The sequence below is a fragment of the Ictidomys tridecemlineatus genome, chromosome X (assembly GCF_052094955.1).
Source record: "Ictidomys tridecemlineatus isolate mIctTri1 chromosome X, mIctTri1.hap1, whole genome shotgun sequence".
Classification (NCBI taxonomy): domain Eukaryota; kingdom Metazoa; phylum Chordata; class Mammalia; order Rodentia; family Sciuridae; genus Ictidomys; species Ictidomys tridecemlineatus.
The window spans coordinates 47732190-47752194 of NC_135493.1; positions in this window are offsets into that span (position 1 = coordinate 47732190).

Consider the following 20005-nt stretch of genomic DNA (forward strand, 5'->3'; position numbering starts at 1 on the left):
TCAGTGAATTTAAGATGCAAAGCTCTTGAAACAGTGCTTGGCAAAAAGTAAACATTATAGGAATGATATCATTTAGTATAATATGTTTCACTGCCTTAAAATCCCTAAGTTCTACCTATTCAGTTTTTCATCTCATCACCCTGGCTAACCTCTGATGTTTCATTCTCCATAGTTTTACCTTAATCAGAATTTCAAACAGTTTGAAACATATAGTCTTTTCACATTTGCTTCATTAACTTAACAATATGCATTTAAGATTTCTCCATGTCTTTCTATCCCTTGATAGCAAATATTCTTTTATCATCACATAACTTTTCATTGAAAGAATGTGCTATTATGTGTTTATCCATTTACCTATTGAATGGCATTCTGGAAATTATGAATAAAGCCACTATGAATATGTGCTAGATATTTATGGACATGTGGTTTCAAATCACATGGGTAGATACTTAATATTGTCATTGCTGGATTTTAATAAGACTATGTTTATCTTTGTGAGAAAATGACAGACTGGTTTTAAAATACACACTTTCTAAGATAATAAAAAGATGAACCAAAGACTAACCTTTTGTTTTCTCACCAATAATAAGTGAGATTTCATTGTTTCACATCCTTATCACCATTTTGCTTTATCAGTGTTTTATTTTAACAAATCTAACATATGTATCATGTAACTCATTATTGTTTAAAATAGTAATTCCTTAATAACATAAAACTGGGCATATTTTCTAATGTTTATTTATATATCTTCTTTGGTAAGATATCTGTTGAGATATTCTTTCCATTTTTAATTTGGTTCATTTATTTTTTACTTTTAAGCTTTCCATGTTCTCTGGATATATTTACTGCAAATCACTTAGTAGAGGTGTCTTTTAAAATATTTTATCACAATCTTTAACATATATTTTATTTATTTTAAATCTTGTATTTTTAAGTAACCAAAGAGATAAAGAAGACATTGCAACACAAATTGTATTTTGAAAAAACATAATGAAAAGACATATTTCAGGATTAATAACTGTACCTAATCAATGTTGAAATGAATTAATTTATTAAAATACTCATGTTAGAGAAAATGTATATAAGATCAATAATTTGAGCAGCAGAATATGAACCTAGAGAAAGAAGTGAAAAATAAACACAAAGTAAAAAAGGAAATGGTAAAGACTTTTATGTGATTCCCTTTGATCATAGTTATACAGAGCATTTTTAAAAAGTTCTTCTTCTTACTTGAAAAAAAAACAATAAATTAAGATCTCATTATCTATTCATTTGGAAGCAAGTTAATAATAGTCAAGTATGAAATTTTATCCAAACTGGCTTTCATTATGAACATCAATGTTGTGTCCTCAGAATTACCATATGGTCTCTTTATTAATCTTTTTATATACATTTCTTTATAATGGCTAAGTTAGTATTTATTTTGAAATAATCTCAAACTTATATAAAAGTTACTAGAAAAGCACAAATATTTTGGCTATTTAACTAAAGCATAAGAGTTTGTTTCTGATGTGATGACATTGCCCTGTGTAACATCAATATAATAAGACTAATCAAAAAATTATCATTGATATTTCACTAATAACTAAATCTATGGATTTTATTCAGATTTTAATTATATTTATAATATTCTTTAGAATAAAATGAATGAGCTAAAGAATGAGCTAACATACTGAATATAACTGTCATGTTTACATAGTCTCTTTAAATCTGGAAAAGTTCTTGAGTGTTTCATTGATTTTCAAGGGTTTGACACTTTTTGCAGTGGGTAAATCTGTGAACTATTCCAGAATTTGGTGTTCTCTTTTTTTCCACTCTTATTGAATTTTTTACCAAAAATAAGAATTTTAGAATATATTCTTTTTATTAATTCCTATCTGGTACATTTTTATTTTCCGAATACATGTGATACTAATTTTAATTATATGATTTGGTGATTTTTCAGGTGTGTTTGCTTGCTACATCACAGTTTTGTAGTCAAGTTGTGTTCATATTCAGAGCATCAATATTTTTATTGTGATAAAGTATGCATAACATAAATTTGAACATTTTCAAATAAATACTTCATTTGCCTTGAAAGACATGCACATTGTTGTACAACCATCACTTCTATCTAAAGAATTTTTAAAATATTTCCAACTGAATCTCTGTTTATGAAACTTATTCTCTTGCTTCCTAGACTTTCTCTTTCTATGAATATATATGATTATATATATATATATAAAGTGGAACCATCCTGTATTTTTTATTAGAAGACAAAATGATGCAGCCAGAATGAAAAATACCATAGTTTTATCATGTGATCTAGCAGTACCACTTCTGGGTATGTACCCTCAAAATTTAAAGGAGAACTTGGAAACACACATATGCATGTTCATCATAGCATTATGCACAACAGCCAAAAGGTGAAGGGAGCTCCGAGTGTTCACTGATAAATAATGAAAAACACAAAAGGTGTCAAATATATAAAATCAAACATCATTGTACCATACAGTATTGTCCCTTTTGTGACTTGCTCATTTCACTTAGTATAACATATTCAAGGTTATCACTATCATAGCATGAATCAAAATTTCCTTCCCTTTTAAGATGAAATGATGTTTCATTTTATATGAATACACTCTTTTTTATATGTAAAAACAACCAATGGAATATGAACAAGGAGATGAGAAAAAGAAGTCTAATAGAGTAGAGGAAGGAAAGCAAGGGAGGGAAAAGTGGACAGGAGGAAAAGAGAGGAGAAAAGGGGGAATTAGTGAACAAAATCAAAGTTTATGCCTGTATATTTGTTAGGATGAACCCAACTATTATGTGTAACTATTAATCACTAAGGAAAAAAAAAAAAGATTAGGACATAGATAAAGAGACAGAAGGGGACAGGATCAGAGATGAAGACAGAGACTGAAAAATTTTTATGTACTTTTCAGTCTTAATTCATATAAAAATATTCTAATCATACAGATTTATAAAATAGTGATAATTTGATAAATGCATAAATATAAATAAAATATTTTAAATGCTATTTCAAAATATGAAAGTGATAATATTTTTGCTTATAATGTACCTCTAATACCCAATTTGATAAATCCCTGTTAAAATTTTTATGTAGTATAATGAACATATAAAATTTAACATCTTAAAACAATTTTCATTATACAGTTTATTGACATTTGGATCATTCACACTGTTGTGCAACTCTCACTATCAGATATGCTTAGAAATTTTTCCTCTTGCAAAACTGAATTTTGATTCTCATTAAATGAATACTCTCTGTTTCTCCTTCACCCAGTTTATAAGGACAAATTTCTTATCTTATTTGTTATATCAATGAAACTTACTTCTTTATTTAAGTGGAATCATATAGTGCTTCTTATTTTGACATTGGCATTTGTTTCACTTAGCATAATGTTTTCCAGTTCATGCATGTCAAAGCATGTATCAGAATTTTCTTCCTTTTTGGGTGGAACAATATTCCAGTTTATGTAGATGCTAAAGTTTGTTTATATATCCATATATCTATTGACAATTGATTCTTTCACCTCTTTTCTATTGTGATTAATTTTGCTATTAACATAGTTATACACACACCATTCAATGTCTGCTTTAAATTTGTTTGGGTATTTAACTGAGAAGTGTCATTTCTAGATCATATAATAATTCCGTTGGTGGGGAGTTCTGTCACACTGGTTTTTCACAAATGCTTTATCAGTTTTTATTCCCAGCATCAGTGTAATAGAGATTAAATTTTACCACATCCTGGTGAACACATTATTTTTCTCTATATATAAAATGGCCATCCTAATAGACTTGAAGTGATTATTTTTGGTTTGATTTGCATCGCCCTAAAAATGAGATATTGTATCGAATGTGATTCACATGTATGATATGTCAAGGTCATTATACTATCATGTGTAACTAATTAAAACAAATTTTAAAAAGCAAAAAAAAAAAAGATTAATGATGTGTTGAGCATTGTTTATGCTCTTGTAGGATTTTTGTGTATCTTCCTTTTGAAATGTATATATAAGCCCTTTTGCCCATTTTTAAAAGCCCAACTTTCTATCTTTTTCCTTTTCCTTTTCTTTTTCTTTTTTTTTTTTTTTTTACAGTTGAATGATAGGAGTTATATTATAATTTGGATATTGACTAAGTATCAGTTGTACCATTTGAAGATATTTTCTCTCATTCTTCATATTATGTATTTATTCTGTTGATTGTTTTATTTGTTCCTCAGAAGCTTTGCATTTTGATAGTTCCACTTATCTATTTTGCTTCTATTGCCTGTGCTTTTAGTGCTATATTCAAGAAATAATTCATTTCCAAGAATGTCATTCTCCCATGTTTATTTAGAATTTTATACATTTGTTTAAATATTGAATCCATTTTGAGTTGGTTTTTATGAATAGTTTAAGAAAATCATATAATTTTTATTTTAATATGACTGTTCAATTTTCCAAATACTATTTGTTTAAGAGACTCCTTTTTACATTGTTTATGCTTGGCACCTAAAAATTAGTTGATTGCACATGTTTAAGTTTATTTTTCAGCTCTGTATTCTATCACACTAGACCATATGTTTGTCTTTATGTCAGTAACACAATATTTTTGTTCATATGGTTTTGTAATACATTTGAAATGAATAAATGTGATGACTTGAACTTTGTCCTTTATTCTCAAGGTTTTATTAGCTATGCTAAGTCTTCTCTGGTACCATATAACATTCAGAGTTTTTCTATACTTTAAAAATTTCTTTGGCATTTTAGTGTGAACAACACTGATTCCATCGATTGCTTTGGGTAGTGCAAACACTTTTAAAATACTATGTCTTCCAAACCAGAACAAAGAATGTTTTTCCATTTATTTTTGCTTTATTTTTAAAATCAATGTTTTACCATTTTCAGCTCACAAGTATTTTATGTTCTTGGTCGAATCTACTCCTAAATATTTTATTAATTCTTATGCCATTTTCATTGAGTCTGTTACCTTAATTTCTTTTTCAGATAGTCTTTCTAGTGTAAAGACACACAACATAGTTTTGTATGTTGATTTCTGTATCCTGAAACTTTACTGAATATTTTATTGATTCTATCATATGTTTTATAAATGTTTGTGGTTTATACATGAATATTCATGTCATTAAGAGAGAGATGAATTTTTGTATTCTTTCCCAAATTTAGATGGCCTTTCTTTCTTCCTCTCCTACCCCCACAGTTGGGGATCAAATACAGGGTCTTGCACATGTTAAGAAACTATTCTCCCACTGAACCACTTCTCCAGACCTCTTTTTTTTTCCTGAAATTTTCTAGATAGTACTTTCAGAATTATGTTGAATAGAAGTGGATAGAGCAGGCCTACTTTTCTTGATATTAAAGCACAAAAAATTCAATTGTCCATCTTTGAGTATAATGTTAACTGTGAGTTTTAAATAAATAGTCTTTAATATGTTGAGGTAAATTATTAATGAGCATTGAAACTGAATCAGTAATCAAATACTTTTTAACAAAAGAAAATTTCAGGACTAGATCATTTGACTGATTAGTTCTATCAAATACTTAAGGGAAATTAACACCATTCATTGTCAATATCCTGAAGAAAATTGAAGAGAAGGGAGAAATTCCACACTCATTTTATGAGCCCAGTACTATAATATCCAAGCCAGATAAAGATAATAAAAAGAACATTAATGCAAAAATCCCCAACAAAATACAAACAGAATTTATCATCACTTATAATTGATCGTACTCAATGACCAAATGAAAGACATACCTAGGAAGCAAAGATGATTTGAAATATTCAATAAATTAATGTAATACAAAAATTAACAGAATAAAAAAATATCATATATTCATATCATTTTAAGTAGAAAAGAATTTGACAATATTTCCCATAATAAAAACAAATCAGGTATAGAATTGACTGTAGAGACTTAAGTTTCTATTTGATTCCTCTGCTTATGATACCTTGTTTCCCTGTACATTCTGTACTAAAGACTCCCATCTCTATAATTTATGGTTCATGCCACAATTTTTGAAATGTGGTTTTTTTGTTTGTTTGTTTAAGATAAAAATAACACCTTTATTTCACTTATTTTTATTTTTCATTTATTTTTATTTTTATGCAGTGATGAGGATAGACCATAGGGCTTCATTGATGATAGGCAAGTACTCTACCACTGAGCTACAATCCTAGCTCCTATACCACATTTTTCAACAGTCATCAAACTAATGAAATGATACCACTGTTCTCATCAGTGCTTTTAATCAGGTGAATTCCCCTTTTGGAATTCCCCACACAAGTGGAAACATGGTAAATAAGCTCTAATCTTTTTCCTGAAGGAAGAATCAAGAATTTGAAGATTTTCCTTTGAACTCACCACACCATTCCATTCCAGGGAGGGAATGGGGTAAAGGACATGCAGAATGCCATGAGATTTGCAGTTTTGAATGCATTATTTTTCTTGGTTATATAGTTGATTGGTTACATTTTATTAACATTTTCTAGTTCTTGAAAAGACATTTTAATTCATGTATTCTTTGTTCTTCAGTGTTTTCATAGTGAAAAGTGAAGTTCTTCCTTAGTCTGTGATCCTTTTGGTATGCCTTTCTGATAAATTTCTTTTTAAAAATCATGAGATATAGACCTATAGCAATTCATTCTGAAATTTCATTTCAATGTCTAAACATGTCAATAGGAAGTAATTTACACACTGAAGATATGATGTTTGAGAAATAATATTAAGCTAAAAAATAATCTGCCAATGAGAGAAGCAAAATATAAAATAAAGTCCTAGGGATAGAACACAGTACTTTGCACATGATAGACAATCACTCTACAACTGAGTTATATCCATAACCCTACAATAAGTATTTTAATGAAAAATTTGTGCTTTTTTCTGCCAGTTTAAAGTTACAAACTCCTTCATGAAAAATAAATATAGGTAATTAAAATACTTTGACCAAGTGTGGAGGTGAATGCCTATAATCCCAGCCATTTAGAGGCTGAGGAAGGAGGATCACATGTTTGAGGTTAGTCTCAGGTACTTATGGAGACCCTCTCTCAAAATAAAAGATAAAATTACCCCTGGGTTCAATTCACAATTACAAAACACCAACACCAACAACAAAAACTCAACCCCCGCCCCCCCCAAAAAAAACTTTTAGTGGCATGTATAACACAGTATATATTGAGAAATAGAAAAATAAAAAAAATATATATTTTGCTTGATATCACATTGACCGTATTATTATTATTATTATTGTTAAAACTAAATTTTTATATTTTATTTCAAAAAACTAAGGGCTATATCATATCAACATGACAGATGATTTATTTATTTTAGTCCATTGACTGACACACTAATTTAAAACTGAATGTAGTACAAATATATTCATGTGCTTCAGAAAGACAGTTCAGCTAAAATATTCAATACAAAGAAAATATTCATAATCTCCTCAGTGGCTCTTTTACAAAAACTGCATCCAAATATTTTCATTTTATTCAAATATGCAAAGCATTTGTTTTCTTTAATTACATATTAATAATTTAAATAGTCCAGGATATATATTTATTTTTAAATAATCAAATTATATATTTAATATAATTATATATAATATATATAAAAATATATGAGCAAATTCACAATCATCAACTCAATGTAATTTAAATCAATATACCACTTTTTAAATTTTCCTAATATATATAAATTTGATAGAATTGAATTTAAGTTTCTAGTAAGGTTTTACAATGCAGTTTTCAAATTAATATTAGAAATTATTTAGTTGTATTCTAAGTTACGTAGAAGAAATTGCTTAGTAATATATTCAAGTAACACTCTTTTGTACCTTTTTTTCATATATAGAATATCATTTTCCTTAATTTATTAGTAATGCCCAACAGTACCTGAACATCTTTGTTTAGTATGCACCACATACATGCACACATTTATACAAATAGCAATTACAAATTTCAACCTCTATTAGGAAAAAGTGTTCCTTCCAGTTGTTAATTAAAATTCTAGTTCAAAACAAAATTCTGGAGGTGTTACTAAGATGTAGTCTTTTTTCTATCTTGACCTCATACTTTTTGCTCCAAGAATGCCTTAATACTTATAGTTGTTTGTGCCTTTAACTTCACTTTTGTTGTTTCTGCTTCTTAGAATTCCCTTGGTTTTCATTGGTGTCAAATACACAGTCCAAGTGTCATATCCCTCAAGAAGACTTTCCTTTTTTATCTTCTCCCAAGATACTTTGTGAATATTTTTCAAGAATACATAAACCATGTCTTATTTTAAATAATAATTTATGTGAATGCATTTGTAGAGTGAGATATTTTGTGTTTAGAAAGATTGTTTTGCATTCAGTGCTTAGCAATTCATGATATGCAATAAGAATAATAGACAATTTGTTGAATTTATATATCTGATTGTTCACTTTTCACATTATAATAATTTAATAAAGTATGTTTTTGTTCCTAGTTACAATTTGTTAAATGTTTCAAGAATACACAATAAATATTTTATTAATAAATTTATTTTTTCTGGTAATTAAGGATATTTTAAAATCTTGACATTCCCATCATTTTAACTAATTATTTAATGAAATTGTAGTCAAATAAACAGGTTTGCTTTATTGCATTTTAAAATAATGCTGTCATATCTTTTGTTTAAGTGTTTTTTAATATTTTTTCTTTATAGATATACATGGCAGTAGAGTTTATTTTGACATATTATACATACTTGGAGTATAACTTATTCTAATTAAAATCCCATTCTTGTGATTGTACATGATGTGAAGTTTCACTGTTCATGTATTCACATATGTGCATAGAAAAGTTATGTTCAATTCATGCTATTATCTTTCTTAATCTATCCCCGTTCCCTTTCCTTTGTTTATCCAATGAACTTCTATTCTTTCCATGACCCCTCATTGTATGTTAGCATCCAACTGTCAGTGAGAATTGGCTTTTGTTTTCCGGGAACTGGCTTATTTCACTTTGCATGATACTTTCCAGTAAGTTGGATCACATTACATTTCAAATACCTTGGCCATCTCTATTTTTCTAATTTGAAAGTACACAACTGTATTTGACAGGATAAAATAGCTGTTGGCACTATGTTGAAGAATAAAAGATTCATATACATGTTACAATAGTTTGAAAATACAGAAGATGCATGATGTGATCCTCAAACTAACCCCAAAGTCACCAATCTATGTACAATTATAATATAACCATGCATTTATTCAGAACATGGAACAGAAAATATCTAGAAAGTGTAATTTAGACTTCTCTCCATTCATGCCATAGATATGTACCCAGGATTTATAATTTTCAAGAATTTCATATATTTCCTTCCATAACTATGGGCATAATAATGTATATGATTATTTTAAACTATTCATTTTGCAAAATGTTAAGTAAAAGGAGATACTTGAAATTAAAACTTTTTGAAGTACTCTTCTTCTGTACTTGACATGTATCAGAAATTAATTAAGCAAATATCTTAAGAAAATACTGAATTCTTGTTTAATTTTGAAATCATGCACAAATGATTCAGGAAGAGGGAAGTTTTAAGAGGACAGAAGGAGACACCTGTAAAAATTTACATAATGCTACTTCTCTATGAAATTAATAACACACTCTTAAGACTATTTGTTAGATTTTTTACAATTAAAATTAAAATAACAATGTATCTGGAGCCTGGAAATGGCAATTATATAATGAAGTGAAGTCCTTTTTTAGTACCTTGAAAGATCTATTACTTATATGATTTATTAATTTGAAATCACATATTAAATGCTTAATTTTGACTAACAATTTCCATTGCTGGGACTTTTTAAAAATATTATAAAATTTAAGTGATGTAAACATTGAGATTTGGGAATTTAAAAATAATAGTACCATCTCTAAGTACAAGTTAAAAACATCAATATTTTAAGATTTTAGATAATATTTTATTAAAGATGTAAACTAGGGAGATCATCTTCCTGTTTTAATATTTAAATTGCAGCTTAGTCAATTACTTGTTCAGTTTAAATAAAAAGTATTATCTGAACACTGCCTTTTATTTACTAGTGCACTTATCAATAATATTACTGGAGGTATAATCAACCTAACAAGAACAAAAATAACTAACCTAGAGAACTACCACTTGCAAGATCTAAGATCTAATCCTTGAATTAGTGGTTGTAACAGTCTGTGCTTCAGAGGAGAAAAAAATCCAATCCCCACACCTCAGAGGCACCTGTAGGTGCCCCACCAGTACACTGCAATCAACACATTGGTTTATTTATGCCAATTTTTCTTGATTATTTCTTTCAAAAACAATCGTTTTCAAAAGGCCAAATTGTAGAGTGGCATATCATGCACTACTGGAGCTCATTTTCACTTTTGATGCCCAAATATTGGTCTGTTAGAAAAATCTATAAACACTGCATCTCAAAGGTAAATAACCAATACCCATGATGTAAAGGAGCCATTAGTACTTGTTTCTGTTAGAAGAAAAGCAATGCTTTGGGAAAAACAATTTATCTCTAAATTTTTAAGAAATTAGAATTACTTAAACTTATAACTTTCATTTTTAAGCTTACCTTTTTTCCTCATAATGTTTCCATCTATAAAAGTTGTGCTCCACATTCTTGGACATGGTTGTTATTCTGTTAATCATAACAGAAATACACTATTTAGGTTTTGGTGACTAAGCAGTACCAAGCACAGTACATATGTCATTAGTCATATTGAAAATTTGGGAAAATAATTTTGAACTTCTACTAATACCATTTTCAACTCACAGCATTACATTACTTTAAAATGTAACTTGAAATTAGCATTTTTCTGCTACAAAATATAGGATCTTGATGAAAATAGAGAAATTTTGCATTGTTATAACTGCTTGAAAATAATCAATCAGATACCATGTTTATCTCCTCACCTCCCCAAAAAATTTAATATCCACATCTAGAGGAAACACATAATATTTTAAGCGTAATATTTTGTTTAACTGTGGTGATCATTTTGTTAGTGAACAGAAAAATGAGGATGGTGGGAACATGAGTTAAGACAATAATTCTTTTTTTTTTTAGAGAGAGAGAGAGAATTTTTTAATATTTATTTTTTTAGTTTTTGGTGAACACAACATCTTTATTTTATTTTTATGTGGTGCTGAGGATGGAACCCAGTGCCCCGCGCATGCCAGGCGAGTGTGCTACTGCTTGAGCCACATCCCCAGCCCAAGACAATAATTCTATAACAAGGGTCCTCTGTGCTGACTCCTACAGGCTTTCTTTTCCAAGAAGCAATTTACCTTTAGTCCTGCCCATCCTAAGAGAACTGGATATGTCACATTCTTCAGCAAATTACATGTTCACTAGAGAAGAAATGAACTTTCAAAATAATGTTGGTAAGAGGAACCCAAATTACCCTGAAAGAGACTTTTGTGACTAGATCCTGAAATCCCGGGAAGTAAGTATATTTCCTCCTAAACATAAAATCTATAAGAATGTATGGTTAAGAATTCAATTAGAACTGCTTAGCATGGATAATAATGACCTAGAATTGCTATGACAGTGGGAATTTGAAAGTCATATGTAACCCTGCTGTCAGTCAAAAGTCAAGAGGTAGACCTGGTGGGACTCTCTGGAAATTTCTCTGGAATCACAAATAAAACTGGAATGCAGGAGAGGCACATTGTCTCTCTACTCTCTGAGAGGATGCACGCTCTCCCTTGACAAGTGTCCTCTTCCCCCTTTCCTATACCTTCAATAAACTCATTCCTGTTACTCTGAAAGACATGTCTGAAATCTTTTTGAATTGATCATAAGAATTGGGATTTGAAGAGGGGATATTCATGGTGCCTGTTCCTCAGAAGGCTCCCACTCTGTGACATTTTGAGCAATATTAAAGGAATATGCATATGTGTTTTGTGTGAAAAGGATATGGGATATTTGGAATATTACAAGGTTAATGGATATAAAGTTTCAGTTTTGCAAGTTGAAAAATATTCTAGAGATGACTAGTGATGATAATTACACAGCAGTGTAAATGAGCTTAATATCACTGAAATAGACAGTTAAAATTAGTTCAGAAAACATTATAATGGCATGTGTATTTGATTATTTTTTTTAATTAAAAGGATGGTAGAGAGCTAGTTGAAACATGGTGGATTAAAGAGTGCACTTCCCAGCACTTTCTTAATACCAGACCAAAAATGCTGAAAGACTGCTCTTCAGTGAGGTAGGTAAATAACAGAATTCACTCAAATTCAGTACTGTATGAAATAAACCATAGAGAAACAAAATTTGAAAAACTTTGAATAAAGTATATAAAATATTATGTTAGATGCATGACAGCTTGGTGGTGGTGTTCTGGAAGCCATAGCTAATGAAAGGAGGTGGAGCATAGGCAGAAGGAGAGAAAAGTATGATAGAACAACCAAAAAATTATGTGGGATAACCTGTGGAATAGGGAAGGATGTTGGTCTTAATGAATCCAGAATTGATGGGACATATGATTGAGTGAAAAGTAATGAAAATTCCTTGGCCTGTGGGCAGATATATTGGAAGGAACTGAGTATAGGAAACATTTATAAATGCTTCATGGTCATCAGCAAAGGCAGAAAATCAGGAACTCAAAAAGGGAATTGGCAACTGCCTATCTATTATGAGCTTCAGAGTCCACCTGGGCCAGTGTGACTAAAATAGTTGCAAATAAAATTGTGCCTAGGGTTTACAGGCTGCAGATACCAAGGAAAGAAAACTACCATTCTTGCTGGAACCCCAGACATCCAGCTGAGATTAAAATCTAACTCTCAGTGAAAAATATGGCTCAAATATCAGAAAACTACTGACAGATTTCCAAGCATCAAAAAAGACCAAGGCAATGCTACCAGAACTTCCAATTTAGAACTCTGCACGATTCCTGCTTCAAGAATACACAATTTGTTAGCACTCACCAGTCTATTCCACCCTGTATGAGGAGATGAGAATCTGAGAGCTACTACAAACATCTCTGGCTGCTAGCCAAAATGGCTGGCAACTAGATGAAGAACACAAGAACATGAGGCTTAACAACTCCCAGCTCTTGACCAAAGGGATAAAAAGCCTCAAAGCAAATACAGAGAATAAAAATCTATCCTTGTTGTTATTTATGGTTTATATGTGGTGTTCCCCAATAGCTCACATGTGAGACAATGCTGGAAGGTTCAGAAACAAATGATTGGGTTGTAAGAGTCTTAACCCAACCAGTGAATTAATTCTCTGATAGAGTTAGGGTTAGGGTTAGGGTTAGGGAGGAGGTGGGAATTGGGGGTGAGGCTTTGGGGTATATGTGTGTATCTGGCAAGTGGAGACCTTTCTCACAGCTGTCTGGTCATGTGAGCTGTTTCTTTTTGCCAAAGTTTTTCTTCTTTGATATTCTGACTTATCTTGAGCCCCTAGGAATGGAGCTGGCTGTCCTGTGAGCCCTCAAATAAACTTCATTTTCTACAGTTGTTCTGATTGGGTCTTTTTAGTCACAGTAGGGAAAAGCCTGACTAAAACACTTGCCAATGGTTTTTACCAGCTCAGAGGAAATAAGAACTTTTTTTTCCCATTAACATATTTTATCTATATTTTTTAACTTTTTAAAAATGTTCTATATCTCCATGTATTTTTCTTTATTTTTTATTTTTTAAATATATAATCTTAATTTTTTTTTGAAATTAATTTCACTGAATTTATTTTTTTACTTTTTCCCATTCTCCATGAATGTCAGAGTATGTGTGTGTGTGTAAGGTGGGATGTTCTTACTATGCAGATAGGTTTGAAAATACTTATAAATATATTCATATAATTTTACTTCAATTTAATTGCTTTATTCTTCACCAGTTTATTATGTTGTCTTGGTTTGACAGGTGGAGAATGATTCTATGTGGGTTTGAGTTGTTTTGAGAGAGAGACAGAGAAAGAAAGAGAGAAAGAAGGAGGAGGAGGAGGAGGAGGGGGAGAAGGAGGAGGAGAGGAAGGGAGGGAGGGATGGAGAGAGAGAGAGAGAAGAGAAGAGAGAGGAGAGAGAGAGAGAGAGAGAGAGAGAGAGAGAGAGAGAGAGAGAGAGAGAGAATATGAAAAGAAACCAACTAGAATTCTTGAAAATGAAAGACACAAGGAATCAAATTTAAAATTCACTTGAAAGCCTACCCCAAAGCATAGATAGTATAGAAAATAGAACTTCAAGCCTTGAAGACAGAACTTCATTCCTTGAGGACAGGGTATATTAAATTAAATATTTGGTCTGCAATTAAAACAAAAAGACTGTGATCAAAATATACAAGAACACTGGGATAGCATCAAGAAAAAAAAAAACTGAGAGTCACTAGTGTAGAAGAGGATATGGAAACACAGCATAAACGCATTAAGAACATCTTCAATGAAAAAGTAAAATAAAATGTTTTTCTATATTAGAAATGAGACATCCACATCCATGAGGCATATAGAATCCCAAAAAGACAAGATCAGAATAGAACCTCTCCAAGATATATCATTATCAATATGCCTAACAGGAAAATTAGGAAATAATATTAAAAAATTTGAGAGAAAAACATCTGGTCACATTAAGAGGAAAACCAACAAGGCTCACCCCTGACTTCTCAACAGAGACACACACACACACACACAAAAAAAGAAGGGCCTGAAATGAGATATTACAAGCTCTAAAAGAAAACAATTGCCAGCCAAAATTGTACACCCAGCAAAGATCTTTTTCAAAATTGATGAGTAAATAAAAAGTTTTCCATGAAAGGATGAACTAAAAATATTCACAATCACTAAACCATCACTATAAAGAATACACAAAGATATACCACACACAGAGGAACCACAAGACAAACCCCCAAATTCCAAAATAAATGAGGATCACTAGAAGAGAAACAAATTAAATGAAAAGAGACATATAATTAAATATAGCAAACATAATAAAATGTCAGGAAACAAGAACATATGTCTATAATAACACAAAATGTAAATGGTCTCAATTCCCCAATTAAAAGACAGATTAGCTGAATGGATTAAAAACAATATACAACTATATGGTGTCTCCAAGAGACATATCTCTTAGGTAAAGACACATGCAGGTTGAAGATAAAAGAATAGAAAAACTATTCTATGCAAATGAAATCTGAAAAAAACAGAAGTATCATTGTAGAGGTCTTTCACAACCTTGGATAGATCCATTCCCAAGTATTTTATTTTATTTAACTTTTAGGTTTTCATGAAGAAGTTAGTTTTCTTTCTTAGTTGTAGTTGGACACAATACCTTTATTTTATTTAGTTATTTTTATGTGGTGCTGAGGATCAAGGGACCCAACACCCAATGCCTCATGATGCTAGGTCCACAACCCCAGCCCTCCTCTGCATTTTAATATGAATGGATGCTGGATTTTGTCAATGGCCTTTTCTCCAAGTACTTTGATGACCATAAGATTTTTTTTTTTTTTGATACAGGATATTTGAACCCAGAGGCACTTAACCACTGAGACACTTCTCTCTTCTAGCCCATACATTATTTAGATAAATGTTTTCTCTAAATTCCTTAGGGTCTTGAAACTAGCTGAGGCTGGCTCTAAACTCTCCATCTACTTGCCTTGGTCTCCAGAATCGCTGGGATTACAGGCATGTGTTACCATGCCCAGCAAGATCATAAGTTTCTTATCTTTAATTTTGTTTATGTGGAGAATTGTAATAATTTATTTTTGTATATTGAACCAAACTTGCATCCTTGGTATGAAACTCACTTGATCATTGATCATAGTGAACTTACTATTTTCTTCATATATATTTTTTTTCTTGTTTTTTGGTACTGGACATTGAATCCAGGAGTGCTTAACCACTTAGACATATACCTGGCCCTTTTCATTTTTATTTTGAGAAAAGGTCTCACTAAATTGTTTAGGGTCTCACTGAATTGCTGAGGCTGATCTCGAATGTGCAATCCTCTTGCCTTAGCCTCCTGAGTCGCTGGAATTACAGAAGTGTACCAGCAGCATGCCCTTTTCATGTGTTTTTTAATGTGATTTGCTAATTTTTTGTTAAGGAACTTTGCATTTTTGTTCATCAAGTATATTTTTCTGAAGTTTTCTAATCAACATATTAAGGGTCAAGCAAAGGAATTCAAATCCAACAAGTGTGCAATATTTAACTAAATTATTTGAAACATTTACATGAGAAATTTTTCTATTCCTTATCTCATTAAATTATGGTTTGTTATTCTATTTATATCAGTATGAGCCCATAAATTTGAAATTTATAGTTTTGATTAAAATACAAATATTAATAATGATTTTTGTTGTTAAATCATTACAGTATTTGACATTAGAAACCATTTCAAATTGGATCTCATGCTTTTTGAAAGCCCCAAATCCTTTGTGGATAGCATTCTTAATTTTCTGTTTCTAATGTGGTCTAGGATAATCCTGTATTTTCTTTCATGCTGCCAACTGTACAGTCCATATTGGATTTTTTAATTCATTTCTCTACTGAGTCATACCTATTTTGCTTTCTCATATAACTTTTAAATAATAATGAATACAGTTGCTATAATATAAACTTTCATGTAAAAGCTTTTGTATCAACATAGTTTGAGTGGACATAGTATTTAAATAAATATGTATTTTGTAAATGTTTTCTCTTAATCTTTATTGTCTTCTTGTGCTCTTAATAGTGTCAGTCACAAAGAAGTAGACTTTAGTTTTGATAAATTTAATATTTTACTTATATAAGAATGTGTTTTTGGTGTTGTTTCTTAAAAGAAATTGTCAAAATTAGGTTGACATAAATTTCCCATTTTTTAATCCTCTAAATTTTATAATTTTATGCTTATGTTCTTATTTTATAATATTTTGTGTTTCACATTTATGGTGTAAATACCTTTATTTCACTTATTTATTTTTATGTGATTCTGAGGCTCAAACCCAGAGTCTCGCACATAACCGATTATTTAATCTTTGAATACGGTATGAAATAATGAAATATGTATATATGTTAATTTTTAAGCATACAGGTACCCAATGTATCCAGAACCATTTATTTAAGAGAACAAACCTTTTGCCATTTAATTATATTTGATTCCACTTAAAAATCAATTGACTTTATTTGGGAGTTTTTTTTTGTTACATGATTTATATTAGTTACATTGATTTATTGACCTAAGCTCTTGCTAATACAATATAGTTTTTATATAGTAAATCTTTTTTTATTTTTATTTCTTGTAGATGAACAGCATGCCTTTATTTATTTTTATGTGGTGCTAAGGATTGAACCAAGTGCCCCACACATGGTAGGCAAGCACTCTCTCACTGAGCTCCAGCTCCAGCCCTAATATATAGTAAATCTTTAAATCAGATAAAGTGAATATTTTTGTTCTACTTTTTCATACTTGTTTTGGCTCATTTTCTTGTTTTGGTAAGTCTAGTTTGTTTGCTTTTATATTTGTTGATTGTAGAATTTTTTATTGACAATACCAATAAAATTGTTTCTGATAATTGGATTAGTACTGAGGTTTAACCTATTCATCAACTTGTACAGAATTGAAATCTGAAAAACATTGTATCTTCCAGATCATAGACATGGTGCATCTCTCCATTTATCTGTATTCATGTTATTTCTATTATTACTGCTCTTGTATTCTCCATACAAAGACTTTTTTGATTTTTGATTTTTTTTAATATTGGTGGGGTTTTTCTCATTGTTGTTGTTTTCTGTTTGTTTGTTTGTTTTGGTACAATGGATGAAACACTTCACCACCAAGCCACATCTCCAGCCCTTTTTGTATTTTCATTTTGCAACAAGTTCTCACTAATTTGCACATGGCCTTGCTAAATTGCTGAGGCTGACCTCAAACCTGCCATTCTCCTGCCTTGGTCTACTGAATCACTGGGATTACAAGTGTGTGCCACCACTTCCAGCTCATGGTGTTTTGTTACTGTACAATTATTTTGAAAACAGAATGACTCTAAGTTCATTGTAGCTACTAATATCTCATTCTTTGGCTCTGTTAATTATGTAATTATACAATTATTAGGTGACAACTCCCTTACAAAAGATCAAAGTAGCCTCATTAAGTTCTTCGGAACAGATCCACAGAGGTGAAAAATGTGCTGAAAAAGCCTAGAGATGTATAGATATATAGAGGTCAATATGATCCTTCCTGCTTTGGAATAAATACAGTATTACATTGAGAGATGCCTAACAAATAATTTTCATGAGAACACTGTCCATACTACAGACACTTAACACCAGGAATTGTAGGAGTATATACGTTGCAGTCTCTCTCTCTCTCTCTCTCTCTCTCTCTCTCTCTCTCTCTCTCTCTCTTCTATACCACATTAAAAAAAAGATAATTAAGGCATTTTTAGTAACAGATGTTTTCTTACTTAACCCTAAAAAACTCTCTAATTTGAGTCAGTCTCATACTAGTTCTCCATCAAAAACCCTTTCACTCTTCATTCATGCCTTCTTGAAAACAGTATTTAAACAGGAATTTCTCTGTCTTCCCATGTTATTCAGAATTTTCTTTCATCTTTGTGAACTTTCTGATCTATCTGCAACTGTCTCTCTCATGAGCACAATTCCTTGCAAACAATTTGATTGAATCCATTCATCTTTCCACACCTCACATATTTCAGAATTTTCAGATGGTTAAGTTATCCTATTTGCCACCTTAAAATATTTAGCATACTTCTTCCTTCAAACACTATGACTCCTATGCAAGTATGTCTTCATATTTATTCCATCTTTTAACCTTCACTTTTTGTTTATGTATGGACAGCAAAGAGATATTTTTAATTTTATAATTTTAGCAATATTTTAAATTTAATTTATCTCCACTACTCTTAAATCATTCAACATCCATATTAATGAATCTTCCCCTAATCTGATCTTGACTTGATCTGTAACTTTTCCAAATCTCATTTTAATAGTTCACACACACGCATTTATATTCTATTATGGTTTAGATGTGAGGTGTCCCCCAAAAGCTCATGTGTAAGACAATGCAAGAAGGTTTAGAGAAGAAATGATTGGTTTATGAAAGCCTTAACCCAATCAGTGAATTAATCTTCTAATGGGGATTAATCAAGTGGTAACTGCAGAGCAGTTATTATGTGGCTGGAGAAGATAGGCATTGATGACATGATTTGGGATATATAAGTTGTATGTGGCTAATGGAGTTTCTCTTTGCTCCCTGATCATCATGTGATATGCTTCTCTGTGCCACACTCTTCTGTCATGATATTCCAGCCTCACTTTGATCCCCTAGAAATGAAACCAGCTGCCTATGGACTGAGACCTCAGAAACCACAAGGCCTCATATAAACTTTTTCTCCTCTAAAATTATTTTGGTCATCTCTTTTAGTCACAGTAGTAAAAAACCTTTATAAGACACAAATTGTTACTGAGAAGTGGGGTCATTTCTCTAAATTGACCATGTGGTTCAAAAGTTTTTGGAACTTTTTGAAAGTGGTTGGAGGGGGCTGGGGATGTGGCTCAAGGGGTAACGCGCTTGCCTGGCATGTGTGGGGCAGTGGGTTCGATCTTTAGCACCACATGAAAATAAATAAAATAAAGATGTTGTGTCCACCGAAAACTGAAAAATAAATATTAAAAAATTCTCTCTCTCTCTCTCTCTCTCTCTCTCTCTCTCTCTCTCTCTCTCTCTCTTTTAAAAAAAGAAAGGGGTTGGAGGAATTTTGAGATGTGTAACAGTGCATACAAACTGGAAATGCTTTAGATTTGTTTAAGTGAAGATTAATGGCTCTGGTGGGAGCTCAGAAGACCAAAATGCTAATAGAATCATGGACAGTGAAGACTGAGTTCAAGAGAGTTCAGAGAAAAAAAAAAAAAGACTCTATTGGAGTTTGGAGTAGAGGCCATTCATGTTATGTTCTGACTGAGAATTTGTCTGCATTTTGCCTGTATCCTGAGACTTTTGGTGAGACTGATTTTAAAAGGTCTGAATTTCTTAATCTGGTAGAAGAAATTTC